This window comes from Pteropus medius, unplaced genomic scaffold (assembly GCF_902729225.1).
Source record: "Pteropus medius unplaced genomic scaffold, Ma_sr-lr_union100, whole genome shotgun sequence".
Lineage (NCBI taxonomy): Eukaryota > Metazoa > Chordata > Mammalia > Chiroptera > Pteropodidae > Pteropus > Pteropus medius.
In genome coordinates this window covers 1161171-1187827 of record NW_024340849.1, presented here as the reverse complement: position 1 = coordinate 1187827, position 26657 = coordinate 1161171, and positions in this window count along the sequence as shown.

Here is a 26657-nt window from a genome sequence, read left to right as displayed (position 1 = left end):
CTTCCTTGACGTCCACGGTGGCCTTTTCCACACTATGAGCTGTCGCTCTGGAGTCACGCCCTCGCTGGGCAGAAGGTTAGACGTTTGCTGAGTTTGCCACATCCTGAAAGCTATCAGCCTTGAATTCTGGAATTTTAGGGTTTTACACGACGTGGCGTGACTGTTTTCACAGAAGACGCTCGACCCCTTTGAAACTCTTCACGCAGCTCGGCAAGGACCGTGGGCTCTGCTGTCCGGGGTGGCGTCAGCCGGAGCGCAGTGAGCTGGGCGTCAGACACAGTGGGGCTGGTGTGGCTCCTCCGGGCCACGAAACTCGGGAGAACAGCGCCTCCCATGTCTACTCGATAAATATTTGCAGCAATAGACAAGAGGCGCAAATCTGTCTTATTTTGTATGCGCGAAGTAGCAACCATTTAACTGTTAACTCTGTTTTAATAGTGCCTTGAGATGAATTTAAGAAAAACACACTTCGAATGACACATCAGTGTCATACACAACAAATAATGACGGCGCTTCGTCGGTGGGGAGATACATCAGAGCCGCTGGGAGCGGAGTGCATGGAGGCAGGCCTGGGCTGGGCTTGCGTTCACACGCGTTTATCTCTGTGCATATTTATATATGTGCAAACGCGTGATGCTCTGAGGAGAGAATCATCTTTCTCAGTTAAAACCCTCGTTTATTCAAAATAGGAAGAGAAGCTGGTGATGGCGTACTGAGAAAGTTAACCTTCATCTTCTGCCTCACCTAGAAAGTGTAAAAGTTTTATCACTTTTTTAATGTCAAATGAATTTATTAACATTAGAAAAATGTATTCTTATATCCCTATAAATATTTTAACGATATAATGGTATGTACTAATGGAGAACATACGTTTTTGTGTGTATATAAAAATGTGTAAATAATGCACATATATAATATATAAATATGTAATGATATATTTTATTACACATTATATTATCTATTATATATCATATATTATATTTATAAATAATGTGCCTATGTGTAAATATGGTGTGCATATATATGAATTTGTGTATTGTGATAGATATCATTTTGTTTATAATTTACTTTTACTAAAGAGTAAAAGTAAAATATGTAGTGAAAAAAACTGATACAACTCTGAAAATAGAAATTTAAAAATGCATCTAAAGTGAAACTGGGGACACAATTCAGAGCTCCGCGGTGTCCAGGGGCGAGGCGCGGGGTTTGAACGGGCAGAGCAGGGCGGAGGTCAGGGCGGTGAAAACATGACCCCGCGACGATGGATGGGTGGGTGTCCTCACACGCTGGACTAGACCCGGAGCCAGCGGCAGCGGGGAACCGCAGCCCAGACACCGGGCCGCGCGCGAGCGACGATGACGTGCCAGCGTAGACCCACGAGTGTGCGATGCGCTCCACGAGTGTGCGATGCGCTCCACTCTGGCCGTGCCAATGGTGGGGGGTCGTGCGTATGAGGGGCCGGGCTGTAGGGGGATCTGTGCCTCCCTCTCAATTTGCTGTAAGCCTAAAACTTCTCTGAAATAATAGAATCTTCCGAAGCTTAAAGCAGCTCAAAAGATAGTCTTTGAGTCCATTTGGAATGCGTTCGAGGTAGATTCCGTGGCCCTTCCTGGTCACCTGCGCGGTTGGCAGGTGCGCCCAGGCTGCGCAGGCGCCTGGGCGGGCGGGCGGCCAGTCTGGGCGGGGCTGTCCTACACGGTGAGACGCGCGGGAGGACCAGGGGTCGGAGGGGACGTGGCCTCACTTTCAGGGGCCGGAGACTCGGTTCGGAGTCCCAGTGGATGACGAGGGGCAATGTCGTCTTCCGTCCCTTCTTGCCACGTCTGCTCCACGTTATTCTGAGTCTGTGACGTTATCAATAGACAACCAGGCCAACGGGGACACCTGGACAACAGGCGCTGCGTCACCTTGACAGCACCCCGACAGTGTCTTCACCTGTCACGTGACGAGGTAAGATAAAGGGCCTCCCCAGGGTGGACACGAGCATCCTGTAAGCTGCAGCGCGGGCCTGGGCGCAGGGTGTTCGCAGCGCGCAGGGTTCCCGGGGAGCAGCGTTCCTGTGAGAACCGCCTGTTTGCCTTCGTCCCAGCAATGACAAGACTGAAGTCGCTCATCGATGTGTGGGATCCTTGAAAGATGGCACAGAGCTCGCCAAGTGCGCGGACAGGCTGGGGCTTACCCAGGGGCGGCTGGGCTGTGAGGGCGGCTAAGACCTCTGCGTTTCTCTTGGGTTGAGATGGGTGCCACGCTCACGGTGGCCTCGCGGAGCCCGCGCTGCCCGCGGATCTATGACCCGGCTCGCGCGGGCGCTCCGCGCCAGCCATTCTATCCCTTGTAATGACGCCGAATGACCCAGTATCTTGTCAAATGAAATTGAAATCCGCAGCGAGGCAGCACTTCTGCTATTAAAATGATTTTCCCTTTGTAATGGAGCACTGCCGGTCCAACCGTTTGTGAATCGCAATTAAAATCTGCAGCCGGCAGCACTTTTGCAATTAAAACTGGCATTTAAAAAAAAAATTCTGCACCACTCTAGATAATTAGATAGGAACTAAAATGCCCATTTATTACGCATATGGACATGTATGAGGAAATAATTTGAAATTTATTATTCAAGATATTCTCTTTTTAATGAGGAATATGCTAAATGCTATGGCAAAACAAATTGTTTTCATATTCCATATGATCGAACCCACTTTAAGAACTTGGTATTAGATATTTAGTCACCAGTGTTTTGGTTTTTTTTTAAAGTTTTTATTTTTACCACCTTTTTTTTACTCTTTGTATTAACAGTGAACTATGATGGCAATAAAGTTGTTGGAACTCAAATAACACGTGGCCGACATTTATCTTAGGGCATCAGTCAGATGAGGATTTTAATTTGCTCCTCATTTAACCACACTCTCTCGATCTGTTTGTAGTAGAGTTGTAATTAAATTTTGCTGGTGAAAAGTTTCAAGAAACATGAAAATTGATTTCATTACGTGAAGGTATTTGAAAGTACAGTTCTGGAATACTTTCCCAGAGAGGCCATGATGGATGACAGAGGGACACCCCCCTCCCCCCGTGATGGTGTCTTTCTCCTTGGTGACGAGTCTCCGTCTGCAGGAGGAGACGCTGAAGCCGTCGCTCTTGATGACGGTCCTTGGGCTCCGATGACTTGCAGGTTTCTGTTTTCTGCTTCGCGCGTTTATGAGGACTTGGAGCGCTCCCGGACCGGGGCGCTGTTTATTTCGCACCAGTGCAGAAATCCGCAGAGCTTCGATTTCAACTTCACGTTTTCACACAGTCGTTTCTCTTCATCTCATCATGCAGGTGAAGTCGCACTGCAGGTGTGACTTCCCGGGTCTGGTCCTCGAAGGTAATGCAGAAGCAGGTTGTGGACAGCTCTGCGGTTGGTGGGCCAGACCTGCCCCCAGGGGACACCACGGCCTCCAAGCCGAGCGCCCCCTGCTGTTCACTCTCCAGCTTCCGATTCCTGCACTCACTTGTGGCCACACAAGCAAGTCATCTTGGCGCCCCGTTTGTCTGTGCGGGCATTGGGCCGGGGGTCCCCAGGGATTCGCTCTGCTTCTACAGGAACCTGAGCAGAGTTTTATCTGTGCCCCGTATTTGCCGGAAAGGGAGGTATTTTTAAATAGGTGCCTCCGAGTAATCCCATAGGAAGTTGCTCAGAACCCTGGGTTTACGTGCATTTGTCTCTGGGGGGCACTTAGGGACAGACAGGTGGGCAGCGAGGAATTGGATGAGTGCCATACAGAGCAAAAGAGGGTGCCAGGACGAAAACGAACCCCGAGCCTACAGGCGGTGGGGACACAGCTACCGACAGCCATGGAACGAGGTGCCCTGAGCCCCTGCAGAAGGCTGCCTGGCTATTCCAGGCCCGTCCCTCTCGTGAAAGTTCCAGATCTCACAATGCCATCGTTGGCTCAACAGCGCGGGGTGCAGCGCCCGCTCCCACTTTGCGGGCCAGGTGCGGGCATCGCCGGGGCGGATGACCGCGGGGGACAGCACTGTGCTCCCGAGCCGGCTCCCCGTGACAGCGGCGGGCCGTGCAAGCATTTTTTCACCCTGGTTATCTTATCTCGCTCTGAATTTACAGAATTAGGAATACAAGGCATAATGGCGAGAACGCCAATTCCCTGATTTACTAAATCTGTACATTAGCGTGGAAATAGATAGTTTGGTTCCTAAGTCTCATTTCATCATGTTCACTTTCGTTACTGAAGAGACCTCCAGGTTTACAGTCACACTGAGGTGTAACTCGCACCGCGTAGAGGTCACCCGTGGACAGTGTATCCACAGACGCGCCACCTCTGCCATCTAACTCCGGGACATTTTGGTCACCCCCAGAGGGACCTCATGCGCCTCTGCTGGCGCCCCGCCCGCGACCGGCCCCTCCCACCCCATCTACTTCCCGCACCCCGATTTGCATATTCCAGACATTTCATAGGAAAGGAGGCCTAAGTGACTTTCCTGTCATCTCTTCTGTCGCTGTATTTTTCCTGAGCCTCCAGTTTGATTCCCACACGGTCGTCTTTTCCTAGCTCTGCTCCTTCTCCTAGGAGGCCGGCGCGGCTACCTCCTCTTACTGGGGTTCACCCCCGGGGCGTCACCCCGCGTCAGCGGTTTGCTGGTGTTTCCCTGTTTCTAACACGTGGGGTCTGGTCCACCCCGGGAGGCAGACGTCCTGGGTGCGGGCGGAGATGCGGGCCCGGCCGAGGGGTCCAGCAGCTCCGGGCGTCCCTCGGGAGGCTGGCCCCGAGCCCCTGCAGAAAGCCGCCCGGCCATTCCAGGCCCGTCCTTCGCGTAAAAGACCACGCAGCCGTCCAGACGTCCTCCTCGCAAGGCATTCGAATTTCAGACAGTGACGGCAAACGATTTGGAGCGGAAGGAACACTTCTAGCAGAGGAAATCACGAAACGTGAGGCAGGGGCCGCTTAGCACCGCCCTGGGGCGTTCAGAGCGGGAGCGGGAGCCGCTTAGCATCCGTTTAAAGCAAGGCTCGTTTCTCTCGCTTTCTCTGAAGGAAAAGGAAGGGAAGGGCGGAGTCGGGCGCAGACTACGCGCGCGTTTGCGCGACCTCCGAGGCCGTGGGCGTGAGCCACCGTGGACGCTCTCGGCTCATCAAATTTCTATCGATACTAATTTACTGGTATCAATAATGACCGTTTCCCAGGGGACGGTGTTCCCAGGCCGCGCGCTCCTGATGGCTCCCCGCGCTCCCCGGAGGCGGTGTCAATCAGACTGACTGCTGCTCTCAAGCTATTGACAGTTATTAAAAATGACCTTGATGTAATTTCATGCCTATCGAAACGCGGAGCATATGCCGAGGCTTATGAGAACCGGGCAAGGGGAGAGGGGAGGCCACCGCCCCGAGCCGTGGGCAGGGCTGCACCGGCCGCCGGTGCTCACTGGTTCCCCAGACGCTGGCTCTGGCTCCTCCCCTGCCCTGCGGAGCCCCCGCCCTCCCAGGGGAGCTGCTGGGGGCCCTCGTGTGCTTTGCAGAGAGCTGTGATGGCGCATCTGAACGTCCACAGCTAACTGGCTAAAATATCAAGAGCACACAGGACCTCTGCGCACGGGGCCCTGCTGGTCAGTGCGGGCGGGGGCGGGGGGAGGGGTAGCACGACCCGGGGGGACACCCACGTTCCCGGGGGACACCCGCGCCCCAGCGCATAGAGGGCAGCAACTCAAGCTCTCCCCCACTTCCTGCCACATCCTCAGGCCAAGCTCAGCTCCACTGTTAAAAGTTCGCTTTGCTCTGGAGCTGCCTATGAAAACTGGGCGGCAGTGCTAACAGACGGGCCTCGTGTGCACACTGGAAAGGGGACAGTGTGAATGTTAATAACCAGATCATTTGTTAACAATTGTACCAGCACCGAAACGCTCTCTATGTGCAGCGTGATGGTGTCAAGCACGTGGGCAGGTTGCTTTTTAAGAACTCTGCTTTCAGATGGCCTAACTGCCATCCCTCTGTCCAGAGGCCAGCGTGAGATCGAAAAACACTTGGTGAGCTTCTAGGACGCCCTGCTAGGCACACCCCAGCCCCCCGGGCCTGCTCACGTGGAGGGCGCAACCCGCACCCACTCAGCCGTCACTTCCGCCAAAAATCACTAAGTAAAAGTTCCCAACCCTTTGCTCCTGCTAAATGTGGAGCTAGTCAAAGTCACTCTCCTCTTAATCCGGGTCCCGGAAGGTGAAGACGTGCCCAAGAATTTTTCCAATTTCATGAAATAATCGTATGTTCTCTGATTTTTTTCCAGTTGATAACAATAATGGCATAGAGTAAATTCGCAATCGTTTCTTTCCCATGGGGTTTATAATTGAGACTAAAAACAAAATGAGCAAAACAAGAAACGCACCCCGAGTCCAGCCATGGGTTCACCAGCGCCACACTCAGCCTCGATTAGTGGAAAAAAGACACACGCTCGGTTTCCAACAGGCAGCGTCCAGGAGGGTGCAGACTTGTTTCAAACTCACGGGTCAGAGAGGGACAGGATGTGCACACACTGCCATTCCTGGCCATCGCCCCGGCTGAGGGCCCCCCACAACCAGGCCGAGGGATAATTCCTCCTCGCGAGGGGGGGCTCAGGACCCGGGGCCACTGGGAGAACAGGGCCGACGCCAGAAAGCCGAGGGCCCGCACGGGGTAAGCTGGGGTCGTGGGGCCGCCCGGTCCACATGTGTCCCTGCAGATGGAGCTGGGCAAACTGGGGACCTGGGCGCCGCCACCACGAAGAAAATCAGACCGGCGGAGGTGGGCGCAGCATCCGCTCTCTCGGGCTAGACCCTGCGTTTGGGGACGAGTCCCCTTAGTCACGGGCTCCGGTGACCAGGCGCTGGTGTCCCTGGGGCTCGCAGGGGCTGCCACCCACCGGCCGGGGATCGGGCGGCTCTGAGGGCGGGTGGTGTCCTCCCCTCTCCCGACTCGGGCGCACGGCTGTGTCCCTCTGGCCGCGGGGAGACCGGAAGCATTCCCGCGCTGCTGTCCACACGCGGCATCGTCGAGTGGGGACAGGCAGACAGGAAGGAAGGACAGTGTCTGGGACTGCGAATCAGGGACTTGAGAGACGGTGACAGAGCTACTTGTCAGTTGCACATGGACACTTGTCAGTTGCACATGTGACCTGTCCCTCTGGGTCTCGCGAGATGAACACACCTACCTTTCTGGGCTCCACGTGAGGCCAAAAGTGACAGGTGACGCTTCTGCACAGTCATGCGCCCATATAGGTGAGTATCTCACTGCTTCTGTGTCATTCAGAGGAGAACGAGAAAGGACAGCAGGGACATGTGTGGGGGAGGGCTCGGGCGGGGCGGACCCCGGAGCCTGGTCCTCTGAGCGCAGCTACGAGGCGGCCTTTCTCCGGAGTTCTGAGCAGGCGATGGCGGGCCCTCAGGACATAAGGGCCATCAGGAAACGTCATTCTGTGGCGTCCACGGGATGCGGAGCACAGCCCGCCCAGAGCTGTGACCCTGTAGCCCCGAGGAGCCTCGCTTCACGTCCACTGGGGACTACTCCGCCCCACTTCCTCCGCCAAATAACCCTTCCAACCCTCGGTGACCTTTCTCCGCAGGGGTGTCCGGACCCCAGAGAGGTGACGATCTCGTGGCAGGTCTGCAGAGGTGCGTTGGTGAATGACTAGCGAGCGGCTCTCCCGGGGTGGCGGAGCCCCATGTCGTACTAGTGACAACTGCGTGTGGTGCGTGCCACAGCTCCGACTCCCGGTGACCCGTGAGCGAGGGACATCGCAGTGTCCTGTCCTCGGCAGCCCGCTCGGCTCCTGTAGCCTCAGCCCGTGGCTTCTTGCGGAGTCACTCGGCTCCTGTCCCGCCCGCCCCCTTTCTGCCGCCTCCCACCTTCCCGCACTGGCTTCTTTCCCGGGAGCCGTGCCTTCCCCTGACGTGCCCAGGGAGGAGGCTTCGGCGGCGCCGTTCTCGCCTCCGGCATTGCCTCGGGCCGAACTTGCCTCCGTGTGCCAATTAGCACGGTACAGACACTCACACCACGAGCCGCCTCAAGGTGCCAGTGTGGCATCTGTGGGCTTGTGGCCCTCCTGAACCGGCGAACGTAGCTCCCAGCAACCAGCGCCCGCCGGGCCCCCAGACCCTAGGACGACCCGGGGAGCCGGCCTTACGTACCAGCTTTCTATCTTCCCTAAGATTTTGTTCTAGAGCATTCTGTAACAGAAATGAAACAACACAAAATATCGAATATCATAAATTTGTAAATTAAAAACTATAGTTTACTTTTTAGATGCCACATATAAGTAAAATCATACGGTATTTGTCTTTCCCTGTCTGACTTAGTTCACTCAGCGCGATACCCTCTACGTCCATCCACGTTGTCACCAACGGCAAGATCCTCCTCTCTATGGCTGAGTCACATTCCGTTGTACACACATCTTCTTCACCCAGTCGTCTATGGATGGACACCGAGGTTGCTTCCACATCTTGGCCCTTGTGAATAATGCCGCAATGAACACACGAAATAGGACAAAAGCAGACTCACAGAAACAGAGCCCGCACCGATGGCTGCGGGGAGGCGGGCGGTGGGCGCGAGAAGGGCGAGGGGCTCGTAGTCATTGGTCCTGTGAGAGTTTGCACGGTGACGGGTTGCTAGGCTTAGCGTGGTCACCACATTGTAAGGTCTATAAGTGTCAAATCACGACATTGCACATCTGAAACCACTGCAACATTGCATAGCAACTAGACTCAAATTAAAAAGAATTAAAAAATAAAACATTAGAAATACGGTTTAAAACCCTAACTGCGTTAGCAGTTACATTCACGTCCGGAGTCCTAAGATGGTTCTCTTTTATTTTCAGTATTTCATCCCCAGAACCCCATTTTCATTTTAAAAAGGACTCACCTCCCGCTCACGTGCATCTCCTGACCGGTCGGTGGCGCGCTGGTCATTGGCTCTCGAGCTTTCACTGCCCCTGAGCACGCGGCTGTACACGCCCAACGCTCAGAGGTGGGAAGGCCGCGCCCATGCGGGTCAGCGGCTCCTTTCGGCAGAGGCCGGCTGAGGCTGCCAGCTGAAAGAGAATTCGAACTTCGAGTTCTGGTCGTATGATTCTAAAAGGGAACTATACCTTACCGAGGGTTTACTTTGCATAAGACGCTACCTAGGTGGTATTTAACAATTGTTTTTCCTTTGAGCAAAGAACTATCACGAATGAGACAGGGAAGGAAGGCCTGAGAATCCACGAAGCGATAGATTTAGAATTCAAACAGGAATCTCCAAACTAAAACTCTTTTGTCCCCCCTATAAAGATCGGTAGGAAAGGGAAACCATTATCTCTATGCCTTTGAGATGCACATCGAAACCTCACAGGACACGCTCCCTGCTCTCGGGCCCAGGTTAACCCTGCTGCGTTGTCCCCAGGGTGTGGTCCAGTGCACCCCACGTCACTGGCCCACACCGTACCTTTGGTCTAACGCCTGTTTATTTCGAGCGCCTACTCTAGATGCTATTATGAAAACTAAGGGCGAGACAGTGAAGAAAGAAGAGAGAAATTCATGAGGGAAACAAAATACAGCGGAGGAAATCGAACAAGAAAAGAAACAAGCGAACGACGCTTTCTCTAGAATCAAAGTCCTGTAGAGGCAGGGACAATTTCTGGCTTGTTCAGCCTCTCGTGGGTCTCGCAGGTATCACGTAATAGTTGATGGATGCCATCTTCATAAATGAAAGATAGCACTGGAATATGAAATTCGAATGCCCTCTAGAATACAAATGAAGTAGCATAGAGTATTTAACTTAGTATTTCTTTAGACTTTGCCTTTAGATTAAAGAATTAACATTTACTAATATATGTTCAATGTTTCATTTTATATTACATTTCGCAAATAAGTAACACATTTGGCAACAGTTGACTTTTATTGTCTTTTCTCTTTAGGATGAATATCTATCCATCTATCTATCTCTCTGGTCATATATCAAAGTGTCACTTTTGGAACTAGATGGCATCTATTCAAAATTCTAATCAGCTTGTCAAAGATTATTCATTAGTAAACAAGAGAAGGACATTTTTGGCATAATAACAGGATACCTGTTCTCCAAGTTTATGGCTCAAAAGCAAGGGTCTTGGGGCGAGATTGCCTTTTATGATAATGGCCTATATGTCATGCGGGCAATAAAAAGTCCGAGTCTCCGGCTCATGTTTCATAAGCCACTGCTTTGCTGTTTGCAGCCATCGGTGCTTCTTGAATGAATGTGTGAAATGTTGGGTCTTAAGTGCGCTTGATAATTTATCCGCATATGGCTAATTCTCGAATACATCTTGACAGAAGCTGGACTCCACCCCCTGCGCCTGGATGTCAGAGAAGAGAAGAGAAACTCATTTGTTTCTTGCACTTCAGATAATGGATCCTCCTACCTGCCCCGACGTCTGAAGTGGACGTCTCAGGGCAGCCTTCAATCATGTCTACACACTCACACACGCAGAGTTTCACACTTGTGAAAACAGCCAACATCCCTGAAATGAAGGCCGTGTCCTGAAAACTGACCAGCGGACGCGGCGTCCGCGCCGAGCCGGGCGGCGGGACTGACCGCCTGGCGCACGCGGTTAGGGGCCGTGCCTTACGAGGAGTGCTCGAGACAGAGCTGCGGTTCGAGCCCCAAAGCCCAGAAGAGCATCTGAACGCACGGCGCGTGATTCAGCGACCAGGGCGTTAAACTCCTGGGCCCGCGTCAGGGTCCTCGCCCCCCGCCCGGCCGCGCGGGACGCGTGCGCCTCAGGCACGTCTCCGCCCCCGTCCGGGGTCAGCGCGGCGGGGACTGGGCGACCCCGGCTCTTCCCGCTGACCACAGGGTGACCCGCCCGGGCTGTAGCCGACTGGACAGCCGCGCGCACCTGCCAGCGGCCGACCGCGTAAGCGCGTCCCCTCCTGTGCCAAAAAAATAAAATAAAATAAAAGCCAGCCAATTTTGATGCGAAAGAAATATGCCCGTGACAGTTAATTTCATGAGTGAGCTAGGTACTCGGATATTTAACCGTCAATTACAGAAATCGCAAAAAGTGACTAGGGAGATTTAAAAAAGAACCTTGTTTGGTGATGGAATTAATTTGTTCTGGAATTTAAAAAGTCCAGTTGTTGCATGTGGAAGGAGGGAGGGAGGGAGAAGGGGGGAGGAAGGACAAGGGGAAATGGAGGTTTTTAAGACGAAGCAGCAGATTTAATGGAACTGGAAAGTAAATCTGTGAACTGGAAGGCAGAGCAGAAAAAAAACCACAGTGAGAAACAGAAGAAAAAGAGAAAAATCGAAACCAGAAAGATAAAACTGCAAAGTCTAACATCAGTGTCCCAGAGAACTGGAACAGAGGCTAAAAGCTGGTAATAATAATCATAATAACGACGACGTATTATTATTATAATGACGGCTGAGCTCTGGTCACCATTTAAAGGTGTTCTGTGTGTCGTATGTGTTTTAACCCATTTAATAACTACAGTGTTTATAATATTTATAAAATTATAATCCTGTAATCTGTAAAATTATTGTCCCCATTTTAAAGACGAAGGGACATGACCAAGGCTATAATGTTCTTAAATCGTAAAACCAGATTTTGGATTCTAAACGTCTGACTCCAGAGCTTGGACGCTCAGCCCCTATCGTGGGCTGTGTATGTTAATTATTCAAAGGGGGAATGACTAGAAAATGTCCCGAAGTCTTTAAGAAATGTTCTAAAGAGCCTTCGTTTTTCAGCACATCTAAAACCAGATGTTCTAAAATTAGAAGTTCGTTAGGAGTATAAAGCCAATATGACAGAAGTCAGGCGTGGACGTGGCAAAGGCAGAGTGCGTGGGTGGTCACGCTGGGTCCCGTGCTTTACGCCGAGCAAAGTTAGGGGACACTGTCTAAAGATGTGGGAATGGCACGAGTTAAGCGGTAGCGACAGAGGGAGGGACAAAGGTTACGCGTGGGTGTGAATTCCATGTCATGTATGCTATAAATAAACTCGAATGCGAATAATCGTGTTGTGCATTATTACATTATGCATATAATATCCAAATGGAAATGTAGAGAACCGTGGCCGCTAAATCCACGTTTGCACAGGGAAAATCCAGCCGGCCACGTCTGCATTAGGACACGGGGAGGTGCAGGGCGAGCAGCGGGGAGAAGCCTGGCAGAACCGAAGCGCCAGGCGCGAGGCGCGGGCGACTGGCAGGCGGGCAGGACCGGCGGGAAGACTGCTCTTCACGGCGAGCCCTCGGGTGGCATTCGATATATTTATTTCAATGTCGTGTGGTTTTATCAGGTCGAACTATAGAAAACTGCCCTGCGTGTAGATTACAAATAACCCAGAATATTGCCAATTCCATATAGTCCTGCTAAGCTTCATAGCGTTCCGGGCAAACTTTTACAAAGAAGCAGATCTTAGGGCTGACGGCTAACAATTAGCAACAGTAACAAGTGGGACTTGTCCTGGATTAAAAATGTGTCATGTCACAAAAGCAGAGTTTTCACTGAAAACTGAATCCTCCGTAAAAAGACAAAAAACACGGAACCGCTTTCTCAAGTTCTAATAGTCCTCACACCACATGTATTTCATGAATTTCCTTAAGAATTTATCAATTTGAAAATACTATTGTATTATTATGATCTCTTACCTATTTCTAATTCTTGGATAATTAAAAAAAATTAATTGACAGGTGGTGAACACCTAGACAGAAAATTCCATTTTTTTTTTTTAATACAATGAAAAGAATCTCATCCATTGTCTGCAACACCCTCCACTCAGAACGCGATGTGCTTTTATTCGGCTAGGCGCTTTACAATGCAGGATTAAATTACTCACACGAGTTGTCCAGTTTTGATTCATCTATTACTTGTCACCACGTCCTCCGAGCTGCTACGAGCAGCTGCGTGACAAATGGCAGTCGCGTCCATTTACGCGCAGTTTCTATTCTGAACATTTGCCCCAGAACTTGGCCACCCCATCTCAGTTATTTATATTGTATACTTTCTGTACATATCGCTTCAGCTGTGTTCGGTTTTTCCTTCTTTTTAGCGAACTTCCAAATATTGATTTTTTGGAACAAAGCCGTACACTCCTTCGAGTGCTGTAATTAGGCTCTTCGATTCCGGCCTGAAATCCTGGTTTAGACCCCGGGTTTGGGACGAGGCGCAGCGCCGGGCTCCCTGCTGCTCCTCTCATTCGCTCGCTGCGTCTGCCATCACGTCCCGTCCCTTCCGCTCTGCCTTCCACAGATGAAAAATAAGTGAGCATTTAGATGCCAGTGTGTTTCGCTTCTGGGAGGAACCGAGCGGGAGGGCGGGGCTGGAGACGCAGTGGCCTCAGGGCCCGCACAGATGTCTGCGTCAGCCGGACTCGCCGCCAAGCCGGGGACATTTGGACAAGCCACCTTCCAACGCCTCCGGCGCTCACCTGGAAAGCGAGGGCTGTGTGCTGTCAACTTACTCTCTGCAGAGACTCTGAGACCCCCACCCAGGCGCGCAGGCCCTTCCCCTCCTCGCCGCGCAGGGGAAACTCACTGGGCGCCCGCGGCGCGCAGTGACAGTGCACCTGCCGCGCCCGCGAGCCGATGGGGACAGTGAGCGCGACGTCTTCCCACGCAGGGCGCCATGTGCCTTCAATTTCGCCTGGCACCTGTGCTGATTCTGAAACGACCTCTGTAACTCCCGAAGGTCACTGCCAGATGCCCCGATGGCGCGTGTCAGCGAGCGGGCCGCGCTTGATAACCGCAGGAATGACTCCACGCGCCAGCCGCCGCGGGGGCCGACCACCCGGCCTCTACGAAGCTGGAATACGCCGTGTGGCACCCCGCTCCCCGACGACCTGCCCTGAGCCCCAGGCCTCGCCGGCGGGCTCTTTCTAAGGCGTGATGATGAAACGCGCCGCTCGTCGCCAGTGTGCGGCTCCTGCGCTTGCCCGGTGAGTAACGGCGCTGAGTGAAGTCTCTTCCCCGCGTTGTCATCGTGATTAACGTTTGATTTTGAACACGCGCAGGTGAATCTCTCAGCTCCGCTCTTAAACTTTCCATCCGGTCGTGGAATCTGGAAGTGCTCTAGAACCTTCCACGCACGCGGGTGCGAGTGCCTGCCCAGCTCGGGCCCGGGCCGGGGTGCAGAGCCGGGCGTGACTTCTGCCGCCGGCGGCTTCTCTCCCGCGGGCGGTGGGAGCGAAGGGCCGACGGAAGCCGATGCTTGGGCCGCACGAATCCAGCAAGAAAACAAAACCCGCGGTGCGCGCCGTGGCACTTTTGCGGTCGTCTGACTTCACGTTCGTGGTTGTGGTGACATTCGCTGTCGGGCACTTTTCAAAGATATTTATCCGGCTTTCGTGGAACCTCCAATAATGTCTAGATAGATTTGTTTTTAAATAAGCCAAGACCACTCATTTCTCAGACGCATAGTCCTAAAAGTCACCCAGACAACAATTCCATCTTTAAACCAGAAACACGCGCGAGGGCGACCGCACACGTGTCAACTGTGGCACCACGCGCAGTGCGCACGGGACACCAGGCGGCTTCGGACACCGCGAAGAGCCTCTCCGGAGCCGCGGCGCGACCTGCCCTCGGCCTCGGCTGCCAGGAACGCGGGCTGGGGACAGAGGGCCCCTCGGCCATGGCGGCAGGTTCCAGGGGAGGGTTCGGGTCACGCAGAGCTAACGGCGGAGCGCGACATTTTGGGCACTTACCTAAGACATCTATTGCTCGCCTGCCAAGAATCCATTGCTTTAGAGGATTTTTTCCCCCACCCCTATTTTTTTTTTAATAGGACCCAAAGTAGGTACCTAGGAAATAGCCCTTTACACTTTTTCCTGTTATTTTGTTATTTTTTAAAAATTTTTCTCCTTTTTCTCTACCTTCTTTATATTATTTTTAAGTAGATATTTTCTAATGTGCTATTATAATTTCTTTCGATGTTTTAAATATGCTTTTTGAGTTAATTTCTTGCTAATTGCTCTATGACTCATAATACACATCCTTTACTTCTCAGAAACTTAACCGATTAAGCTTTAGGAAAACAAGAAGCAGAAGAGAAATGTTTTCACATTTTTGTCACGGGCCCCAAAACACAAATGTCCCCTCCTGGGTATGTACAGGGGGTGCTGAGAATTCCTCAAGGAAATGAAAGAGCGAAAAGGTCCAGCCCCTGTCTGTCCACGCCTGGCCTCGGACAGGCTCTAAATCACACAGAGAAAGTGAGCAGCTTCACTTGTAGGAAGAGTGGGTCTTTAGTGCCTAACATGCACCTTCAAATTGCAGACTGTCTGGATGGGTCGAATGCGTGCTTCTCTATTGCCTTAGGATTTCAAACATCTTTGTCTCAACATTATAGAGATATTCATCTACACTTTCTTTGGGGAGGCATGTTTATATATGGGGGGGGCATTTAACATGTCAATTTACTTGGAGTTATTTTTCTGTATGATATGATAAAAAGATTTATCCTGGTATTTGTTTGTTTGTTTGTTTGTTTAAGTTGGTTTGGTTTGGTTTTTCTCAAAATCATTACTCCAGAACTAGTTTCGAATATTCTTTCTGTGGTATAAGGAAAAAATCTACAACGATAAATGGAATAAAGACACTTCAATCATGTACACTTCGGAGCTGTGTTATGGTGAAGTCAGTAAGTCAGTGATTTTCAGTCTGTGCTAACAGAAGAGACATGAAGGTCAAGTGCAGTGAACATCGAACCATATGTATATGTGTACGTACACACACAGCTGTCGCCCGAACTAAGAAGGTTCTAAAAAGTCACAACCTATCATTTCTTATGACATCTGCCCCCAGCCACCTCCCATTCAAAACAAGCCAAGGAAGCCTATATGACCAGACTTTAATTTTCTTGCCGCTTGAGGGCAGAGGCTGGCCAGGACACGGGTGCCAGGTCCACATGTTCCATAGTGGATGTTGCCATATCTTGGGGACAAAGTGTCCGAGGTTTGCTGTGCTACATTCTTATACATCCTCAGTTACGTTTTGAGATTTTTGGCCGTTTTAAAATAATATGCCAATGGTTTTGCCAACAGCATGCTTTTTCAAATCAGTGGACCTTTCAGTATATTTTAACATCTGCTAATGCTACGTGTCTCACCCACATGATGGTGTCCTGTGGTGTCCTCAGGCCGATGTCAGAAGGGACACTCCAAGGGGAAGAGGCGGGGCTCAAGGAGGCCAGGCTGGGAGATGAGGTGGGGGCTTTGCGCACTGAGATAGACCCTCAACTGCCCTGGGAGGGAAAGCGGGAGAGAGAGAACATGCCCGCCGAGCACCAGTCGGCTTCCTAAAAAGAAAATCTAATTTCTTCAGCTTCGCAGTTAATGGAAATTCTACTGCGTCTTCGAGTAGATGGGCTTCTGGTGCTTGGTGACGAGGCAGGACATCTTCATGCCCTTCCTTTTCACAGGTCGTTTCGTGTGGAGTCAGTTCCTACCCTATGCAGGACCGTGAGGAGCCATTTTAAGAGGGAAAGTGGTGTTTCGCTTTCGGTACCAAAACATGTACCGGACATCCAGTAATAAACGATTTGCTTCTGAATGAGTTATATGGTATGGAAATAATTTTTTAAGTGGGATGTGTATACAGTAGAATAAAGCATTTTAGAGAAACATGTCCCCCTGGTATCTTATACTCTCTTCTGGCTTTAGAATGTTCTCGTTTATTTTGTTGAAAACTGAGGGGAGGAAAAAGCTCATTGGTATCGAAAGGAGGTTTATAATAAAACAGAACGGGGTTCAGTTTTGACACGTTCGGTGGCAGACACATCGCTTTCCCTGTGTCCCAGAGCTAATCCGGACCCTTTGTCGAACAATGAGAGATGGGTGAAGCCCACTGTTTTGTAAGCATGTGCACATCCAGGCCTTCATAATATTAGTTAAAATCAATGTGCTGCTTTTTTAATTATTGCTCATGGTACAAAGCGGGGAAGGCTCATTTAGGAGAGAATCGATATTGGAAAGGGATTGGTAGACGGCGGAGCAGTACATCAGGCTGCTTGATGTGAAAATCATTGGGTCTGTCCTGCGCTGGTTTAGGGTTATCAGTCTGGTTAGCCTCCAGCTGGCTGGGGGGCAAGGTAATAGGTGAGCTGCCCACGAGGCGCTGCTCCTTGCTGGGTGCTCCCCACGGGGCCGCTCCCTGGCGACCGGCCTCACGCGCGTCCTAGGCAGAGGCGGCCGGCGAGCTCGGCGCCGCCGGCGCATCGATCGCGCGGCGCGGTGCCGGGGGCCGCAGCGCGGTCATTTTCTTTCTTCTTCTTCGGGCAGTAAATTTTTTAAGCTCCTGGATTTTGACAAACAGACAGGTAATAAACAACCTGTTCTGAGTGCGACATAAGTGTGCAAACGTGCAGCCGGCTCTTCGGTGGAGGTGCGTGGGGGAGGGGGCCGGGGCGGGGGTGGGAGAAACGCCCCCCAGCCCCACGGGCGGCGCCAGTGCGCGGGTCCCCAAGCCGTCCGCGACCCCTGACCCCTGACTCCGGCTTTTACCTCCCACGCTCGTATCAAGAGCATCCTGAAGACAGCGAAGCTGCCACGAACCTACGAGCTGCGATGACTTCAACAGCGCACGCCCCCGCGGCGGTCCCCAACCTGGCCACCCGCACAGACGAGTGTCGTGAGCTGGGCCCCGGGGATGGAGCCCACAATCCGACCTGTTCGGATGCGCGAATCACGCCGTTTCCCCGTTTTGCTGTTTTACACCAGTCGCATGCGCTTTCCAGAATAATCTGATGTGCGTTCAGAAGGGTGACATGTTGCTTTGACAAGTGGAGAGGGGACGGAGTGAACCAGCGCCACCAGGCTCAGCGAGGGTCCCTTGGTGGTGGCACAGCTGCGCTCACAGTGACAACCCTCTCCGTTCCTGTCCGGCCCCTGGTGGGGGGGGGGGCGGGACAGCCGAGCCAGGCGGCCAGGCCTCTCTGCAGAGGCTCCCTGGGTGGCAGCGCCCTGCTCCCTGTCCCCCGGGGCTTGCTCACCATCAGTGGCATTGATTTCCGTCAGCGCCGACTCAGGCTGGGCGGACGAACCTCCTAGGATTTTACGTTTTACTGATCACGTGCTGTTTATTTTAATTTATTTTTCTTCGGCTAATTATTTGGCTGATCAAACAGCCTGATGTTGACTGCCAGACGTTAAAAGTCATTTTTTTCAAAATTAAAATAATAAGGGCAGGTGTTTGAGAAAAATAAAAAAAAAATAAAAACATCATAAGCCTTTGAAATAAAATGTTACTTATTTTATATATATGGCATATATACAGTGTATGTACAGACATGTATGCACAATATTTGAAATGTCTAGTGAAAGCATCAACATGTTATAGTTCACAATTTTACATTTGGCAGTGAAATGGAAAGACGATGTATATCAGCCTTGGCAAAATATATAAACGAGTATTCACAAATAAAAGAAAACTCAGAAAAAGAAGTGTAATCACGTCCGCTTTAAGAGACCCTAATATACAATATAAAAGTTAAACCCATATATTAATTAAGGTCCAATTAGCTTAGAAAAGGATTCTTTGTCTTTTAAAACGCTCATTACAAGATGCACTGGAATGGCGAACTCTTCCAAATGCACCCAGCTGTGCTTGCGGAAAACGGATGTTCTCTCTTCTCTCTGTTTCTCTCTGTCTCTCTTTTTCTCTTTATTTAATTTTAATTTCCTTTCTTAACTTAGATGCCTGCCTGTCTCTTTTCTTGCTTGTATGAAATCTTCCTCTTTCTTTCAATTTCTCGAAGATGGATGTAAGTTGAGGGGATGAGTATCGGCCTGACTGAACGACCTTCCAGCCTGAACTCGAAGAGGAGTGGATCGGCCCCTCCCACACAGTGATACGATTATGGCAGACCTTTTTCTTAGAAGTATTTTCATGAAATGCCAGGTGTCACATCAGGGTCTGTTCCAAGCAAAGGTAATGACTTTTTGTCACTAAATCTTCAGAAAACTTTGATGGGAAACATTCCACTTAGTTACACTTACACAGTAAAATGATATGGACAGAATAAACAGCTGATAGAAGCCATCGCATTGATAATAGGTTTCGAAATAAAACCCCAAACACAATAAAAGAGGCATAATTTTGCCCAGATGGAATTACTAGCACAAAAATTTGAAGGAAATTAGATAAGGTCATTTATACACGACACATCTGCAAAATTGATTACTTGTCATCCAATATTTATCGAATGCCAGCTACCAGTGGAACATCGTAGGAGGCTGGTAGCAGCTGGCAGGCCACACAAGCCTGTGAAATTTCCACCATACAAAAGACAATTCTTTACATTTTCAACAATTTGCTAAACTAAGATAACGTAAACATATTCCGGCTACGAACCCCCTAGAAATGTTAGACGAAATGCTAGGGATCATTATTTTAACTGCGATGCAGACCTTATGAAAATAAAGGAGACTCTTCGGGCGCTAGCAAGAAGAAAGGAACCATACTGACAGAGGAGAGCTGGTCCGGGCCCCTTGATGGTGAAGGTGGCAGTGGCGGTGATGGTGGGGGTGGTCATCATTCAGGTTCCGTTGCCCGTGAACACAGAGAGGATGGAGTCTCTAGCTTACCTAGATGGGAAGTTGGAACTGAGGCAATTGCTTTTGCCAGAGCCCTCAAAAGGTTGCAACTTCAATAAAAGTGCTGACCAGAAAAAGGACACCGATCGGCTCTGAGAAACCAGACTGCTTTCTGTTCCTTCCAGGCTGTGCGTGAAAAGCAAACAAAGGGTTCTTAGAACTTGAAACCATGGACCGGCGTTTCTCATGGATCTGAGTTTATTCTACTTACTGGGTTGAAAAAAATATCATGATAATTGAGGCCTGGCCAATGATAACCTCCTGAGGATTTGTACAACCCAGATTATAAGCGATGGGGACGAAAAAGCAAGTTTATTCAGATGAAAATGTAGATAAAGTCACAAAGCTCACTATACCCATACAACATAGTACGATGCCAGCAGATAGAACCAGCATTAAAAACCCCATAAAAAAGTTCTAAACGATAAAGTAATAATCAGGAGAGACATTTAAAATAACTCTGTTCAGGAGACGAGTCCACACTCATCACTTGTATTCGGCAGTTTGCTGAAGATTCTAGGCAAGAAAGAAATGAAAGCGTCCACACAGGAAGCTGTAAGTGAAATTCCTAGGACAGCATGGCCACCCATGTAGAGATCCCCTGGAACCTACCAAAAACCAGCTGGGAGTGACATACAATTTTACTAAAGTCGCAGGATAAATAATGAGTATACAAGAGTCTGTCGGATTTCTATGTCCTACCAATGAAGAATTAGAAATTAAAATAAAAATACTATTTATGATAGCATCAAAAATTAAGAAATTCATAGAGATAGATTTCACAAAAGACATGCAATGCCTGAAAACTGAAAGAGCTGCTGAGAGCAATTCAGATATTTCAAAGCAGAGTTATACAATGTTCATGCAGAGGAAAAGTCAATAGCTTCAGATGCTGCTCCTCCTCAAAGCAATTTATAAATTCAATCGTTCCCAACCGAAATCCCAGCAGACTTATTGTAGAAATGAGCAAGCTGATACTAAAACCCATACGAAATGCCTGGGACCTGGAATGGCCAAGGCAACTTTTTCGGTTGAAACGCCAACGCTAACAGATGTCAGGTCTTATGACAAAGCTCCATTAATCGAGACCGTGCAATATTATCAAATTAGACAAAACTAAGCAGAATTCAGAACTTCAAATTAGGGCGTGAAGAAATTACATCGTAGACAGCGCACCGAGGAGCGAAGGTAAAAAACAGCACAAGAGGTTAAAAGATGGGAACACGACAAAGGGACAGCCCGGCCTTTGGTCAAAAGAGGCAACATCCGGACACACGAAAGACACAGATCTGAGGTTCAAGAAGGGTAGTAGGTCCACAGGACGACCGAGAAGTGCATCGCTGCGAGACACGCCACAGCCAGCTGCAGGAGGCCGAGGTCAGACGGAGGCATGAAGCGGTCAGATGGAGGCATGAAGTGGTCAGATGGAGGCATGAAGCGGTCAGACAGGAGAGCGCCCGCAAAGGCACAACCCCCACATCTCTCCCCAGGGACAGGAAGGGCACAGGAAGAACTTTCACGTACAGCTGAATGGGTGAGAGAAGGACGCCTCACAAAAAAGCCTGAGCGAGGACGTTTCCTACAGACTCTGAGCATGGAGCCTCGGAGACGGGCTTCGAGGGAAGGGTGATCGGCACTCGGAGGGCTGGCCGGGGGGCCCAGAGAGGAGCAGCCCGGGGACGGTGGTGACTGTGTGACTGAAGTGAGGGGGAGCTGCCTGCCGAAGCCGTCACGAAAGCCATCACCAAACTCCTGAGTGTCCAAACAAGACGGACTCGAAACACCGGGAGGAAAACAGCAAGGCTCAGGGAAGCGCTCCTCTGAAACGAGGGGATGCTCGGGGCGGAAGGAGAGGCGCTCATTAGTATCAGGTCTCGCTAACGAGGAGGAACACCTGCTGAACGCCAGTGGCTACTTCTAAAGTTTACAAAGGGGGTCGATTAGTTTTAAGAGTAGAAAAAAAATAGTGGAAATTTAATCATCCAAAAAACGAGAGGAGTGGAGGCCAGGAAGCGGTCCAGAGACGCGGGCTCTGGCGCCGCAGCGGGCGCAAGCGGACTCAGGTCGCCGAGGGCTGACGCCGAGGCTGCGTTTCTCCGAGCCGGGCTGCCTGCTGCTTGTGAGAGTCATAAATAATCTCTGTCGATCCTCCGTCCAAAGGAGGTGGAAATGAAGTCCCCACACCTCACGTGCCACCGTGCGCCAGGACCTCTTAGAGAAGCAGCGTCGGTAACCTTGGAGGAAGCTGGCGGCCACCACCTCGGCCGGTCATCGAGGTCAGCGGCCACAGCGAGGCGCGGCACTGAGAGGCTGGGCGGGGGGTGGCCGGGTGCGCGGGAGGTGGCGGGGTGCACGGCGCCCCACTGCCGTGGTCTCCTGCTCCGGACGCAGATCCGCCGCCACCGGCAGAAAGATTCCAGCAGAGCGCCGCCCTGCCCTGCGTCTGAGCAGTGACACTCAAAATTGTCAGGGATCTGTCATCCAAACGAGGGGACCGTGAGACATGTCACAGCCGTCGGAAACCTAAGACGACTCGGTGACAGGAGGAGGAGTTTGAGTAAAAGCCAAAGCAGTCGGGAAAAGAGTATGGACTTCGGTTCATAACGACGCATCGATACTGGTTCGCTGTCACCGCTGCGCCACACTGGCCGTGGAGGCTGACAGCAGAGGTCACGGCCCACGCAGACGTGCGGGACTGTCTGCCTCCTGGGCGTTCTAGACCTAAATCCGTCCTAAAAACGAGCTCCATCAAAGACAGACAGGAAGCACGCATAAACTGCACCCCAAATTCCCACCCTTTCCGGGGTCACCTTAGAGCCATCGCTAGAAGAGAAGTACATCGTTTTTATCATTCTCACATTTTACTTTACGGCGGGAGCTGACAGAGGTGCATTGCTGACTCTATCTGCTTGGTAGTTTTAATGACGGCCAAGTAAAGTCTCGGATTTGCTTTAAAACATTGCTGCCTGGTGGACACCGTCCCCAGCCGCCACCCGAAAATGAATTTTCCCAGCTTAGTTTCAAGCACCTTGAAAATGGGAGTTTATAATGGAAACGCTGACACAACCCGAGTGAGCACCGTGAATGCCTCGCTCTAATTTATAACGGCGGCCCGGACTCCAAACCGCTCGGTGTTCTGTGCTCCCCGCAAACAGGACAGGAAGGTCCTGCAGTGAATTATTGTGCAATTAATCATTTGACCATGAGGGATTCATTTACTAATTAAAAACGCAAAAAGAGTAAATTGAAATAACCAGTGACCACTAAATCACGTCAGCGCCTGGCCGTCAGTCGCGGCGCATCAGCCGGCGCCGTGCACGCGGGGCCCCGCGCCTCTGGCTGCGCACGGCCGTGCGTGCGGGTGACGCCTGCGTCGCGATGTCGGGCGGGCGGCTTCGGATTCAGCAGCACAAAAACGGTCAAAGACAGAGCTTCGCATGAAAACGTACGGGACGCGAAGCGCAGAAGAGCTGAGAACACCGTGGTCCACGCTCTCCGCGCGCGCACGTGCCCCTCCGCGCGACACACCTGATGCTCTGCGCGCAGGTAAGCGCCGAGGACGCCCGGCAGCCTCTTCCGCCAGGATGGGGCGGGGTGCTTTCCTCTCTCCTTAAGTCGTCCACGCCGAATATTGGAATCAGCCCCCAGGCAGCACCGCGAGACAGAAAACTACCATTTTCAACATACTTCTGAAATTTTCTCATGAGGAGTCCAGTGAGGCAGCTGATGGTGCCGCGAGGCTCTCGGGACGTCTCCAGAACCTTCGGGTGCTCGGGGTGTCCCCTTCCTTCCGCTCAGCAGGAGGGATGGGGAGGAGCTGCCCGTGTCCCCCGTTCTGCCCTCTGCGAGCCGCTCATGCCGCACCCCCGGAAAAGAGGGAAGGTGGGAACCGCACAAGAGAAATTGAGGGGCCGTCGGACGGACGAGAGGGTGGCGGGGACCCGAGGAAGTGGCGGGAAAGTGTCGTCGAGGAGGAGGGCGGGAACTCCGGCGGCTGTCACGCGTGGGAGACAGCGGGCCGCCCTGTCACCCCGGAAGCCGCTGCTCCGCCGTGTCCGGGACCCTCTCTGGCCACCTGGCCTTTCCTCCTCGCCGGCCCAGGTGCGCGCACGGCGCCAGGAAAACTAGACGTGCGACAGAGCGCGCGCGATGAGGCCGAGAGGCTGCACGGCGTTTGAGCAAGCGCCGCTGTGCCCTGGCAGGAGAGGCGCTGCCCGCCACGTGCCTTCCACGGTGAGCACGGACACCCATGGGTGCCAGGCTCTGCCTGAGGAGCCCGGGGTGCACGGGTGCAAGCCGACAGGGCCAGCCTCCCAGTCCGTCTTACTGCGGGACGGAGAGACAGTAAATCTCACAGAGAGGGATCGGACAGGTGGTAGCTGGATAGTGGATGGTCCACAGACAGACGATGGATGATAGAAATGATAGACGATTGGTGATGATAGATAGATAGATAGATAGATAGATAGATAGATAGATAGATGGATAGATAGATGGATGGATAGATGGTTGATAGATGATAGATGGCTGGATAGTATGTAGATGACGGGTAGATGATGAGTAGATAGATAGATGGACAGACAGACATTTAATCGAATAAATGGACAGATCGATCTGATAGGCAGGAAAGCTTTGTCATATGATAATACTATTTGTCCCCCGTGCAGAATGATTAATTATGCAAACATGATTTTGGGGTGCCCTTAAATATGCTACTGATTAAGGGCTGGACTTTGGAATTAGACACACTGATAGATAGATAGATAGATAGATAGATAGATAGATAGATAGATAGATGGATGGATAGATGGTTGATAGATGATAGATGGCTGGATAGTATGTAGATGACGGGTAGTATGTAGAGCCGTGAACTGGGGTTCACGGCTCACCTGCAGTGGCTCTGGGCCGCCCCCGGGTGGGGGACCTCGGTTCTCTGAGCCGTGGGCCATCCCGTGCTGAGTGGACCACTGGGGTGCTGGTGAGGGTGGATGCACCGAAGCTCGGTTCGTGGGGCGACACGCAGCGGGCGACCCACGCATCAGCGGCCACGACCCCGAAACGCCTCGTCGCCGCTGAGCCACGGTCCAGTTCGCCCTGTCTGCCCCGGCTCTGCCTCGATCCCACCCTTCCCCTCATCCGTCTCCTTCCCACGTGGCAGCGCTTCACCCACATTTGTCGCGTGGCAGCGCTTCACCCACATTTGTCGCGCTCTGTCCCTCTTCGCTGCCTGCGCTGGCCCCTCCCCACCACACGCAGCGCGGTCAAGCCCATCAGCGCCAGCCGAGCGGGTCGAGGTTATCATACGTGGGACAGTTGCAGAAAAAAGGTGCTCGGACTTCAAAAAATCCTTCGATAAGGATTTATGCCACGTTATTAAGCGTCCACTCATTAGGGGACCAGGGACTGTGGGTGCCTAGGTCATGGTCAGAATTAAAAGCCAGTGACTTACTAGCTTTATGAGTGATCCGAGGACCAGCAGTCTGTTCGGTTTGGTCTGGTCCGTTCAGTCTTTAAGTGACATTCTGCCCTTCGGGAGGCCCTTTGTGTTTCATAAAACACGAATTTCACATCTGGAAATGTGGACTGTGGTTCGCGGGCCCCTCTGCTAGCGCGGGGCGCAGTCAGGCACTTCGGCCCCGGGCGTCGCTTCTCAGCTGCACCGGTGGTGGCACAGGGCATTCTGGCAGCAGGAACTCGGTTTCCCGATGGATGTGTACATGTGCGCGGACACATTCCATGTTGCCTGTCTTCTTCCCACGGGGATACAAGGTCCTCGAGGACCAGGATTTTTGTCTCTCGTCCCCAGCTGTATCCCACACATGGAGAAAAATCTCTCTGTAAATATTCGTGAAATGGGTTAGTCCTTTTTTTTTCCCGAGCCTTCCATAATGCTGTGTTTGCTTCCATTAAACCACTTTTAATTGGTGACTAGGAGTATGGATGAGAGATGAAGCATGTAAACAATACATAAATCAGAAACGTCTGGGTTCCCGGTCTCGCCATCCAGCTAGTGTTGAGATCGTGCTCTGTTAGGGACGGGCCGAGAAGGGCACCCGTCGGGGGCCCCTCGGCGTGGTCACTGTCCGCAGCCGACCGTGTGGGATAAACCACTGACCGGCCACCACTCACCGTGACGTTGCAATGAACGCCCCCAGGCAGAGGGAGAAGGAAACAGGCATTCGGTGAAGCACAGGCGGCTGTCACGGACCCAGCAGCCATGTCCACCTGCTCGGAGTCTTTACAGGTGATCGGCCAGCATTTACGGGCCGGAAGCTGGGCAGGGGCCTGGCCAGAGAGCAGCGCAGACAGCATTTCCTGGGCTTGCCGTGCTCCCCCTCATCACGGCCTCAGAGTTAGACAGTCTACACGCATGAGGTCAGGGGAGCATTCAGCTATGCGACATGAACGATGCCTTCATTTAAAAACATCCTCGAAGATTGGCACTTCATCAGAATATGAAATATTCTAAAACAACAGGAATAAAAATAGAAAGAGTATAAGATAAAAGTATTTATTATTAAGTGTTTAAAGTTTACATAGATTTATAATTTTTTTACGGAAAAACACAGAAAAAGGTGCTTTCTTATAGACCTAAAAATAGAAGAACTAGTTCTCAAGACCCTGGATTTAAGTGTCATTGATCACTTGGGGAAATGTATTAAAAAGTCTGGGGCACTGAGCCCTTGGACGCCCACGGAAGAACCCGCCCGAGGTCTTGAAAGGGTCACTGCCTCTCCTGGATCTGCTCCTTCCCCGCAGCGCCGTGGGCCTCACGCTTCCCCCTTCCACGTGCTTTCAGATGACCCCCGAGGGGGGACGCGGCAGAGCTAACAGCTGAGGAAGGCCTTTCGGCATGTGCGCCTCGCCTCCCCCTCCCGCCAAGGCTGCGTTTCCCCGCCAGGCCGTGCTCGGAAGCGCACGAGTCGCGCTGGCATCTCCGAGGTGAGGCTGCTATTCTGGGCGCCACATTTAAACACTAACCTTTGTTTTTCCGAATTGTTCCTAAACATCGACATTTTGGTTTCTGAGTTTTCAAGGCTCAGTCCTCCTCACGCTGGTGCCACTGCTCTGTGCCAGGTGCAGTCCGACCGGACGTGGATT